Source organism: Penaeus monodon, chromosome 25, assembly GCF_015228065.2.
Source record: "Penaeus monodon isolate SGIC_2016 chromosome 25, NSTDA_Pmon_1, whole genome shotgun sequence".
Taxonomy (NCBI): domain Eukaryota; kingdom Metazoa; phylum Arthropoda; class Malacostraca; order Decapoda; family Penaeidae; genus Penaeus; species Penaeus monodon.
The window spans coordinates 18,920,084-18,920,458 of NC_051410.1; the positions used below are offsets into that span (position 1 = coordinate 18,920,084).

Consider the following 375-nt stretch of genomic DNA (forward strand, 5'->3'; position numbering starts at 1 on the left):
TTAGAAACCTTTTTAGAATATTGAGAATCCTTCAGGAAGTCCAGGTATGAAACTTCATGAAAGATGTGTTGTCTTTAATAATTAATTCCTTTATGATGCATGGGATCTATTCTTGCTATGATGCACAAAGCTCCTATGTCTGGTGGCAAGTATCCATGCCACTTCAGCTAAGCCTTCTCTATTTCATATGGCCCTGCATGAAATCGCTGAGGAGAAAGTTTCGTTTACTGAAAAATCACATTTGATGCAGAGAGTGGGAGAAACACACAGTACTTGTAACTCTTTACCTTGGTTTGATGTAGAAGAAAATCAGATTAATCAACAAAAGCTAAAATCTGGTTCAAGGAGAACAGTGATCAGATAGTTTTTGTAAAA

The 375-nt window shown here is 36.3% G+C and overlaps 1 protein-coding gene across 1 annotated transcript in view; it reads right to left on the reverse strand.

Annotated features, from left to right (window-relative positions):
* The window catches only part of LOC119589339 (zinc finger protein 236-like), a gene marked incomplete in the record, with an annotated part of 34,598 nt that overhangs the window by 18,020 nt on the left and 16,203 nt on the right, over positions 1-375 (reverse strand).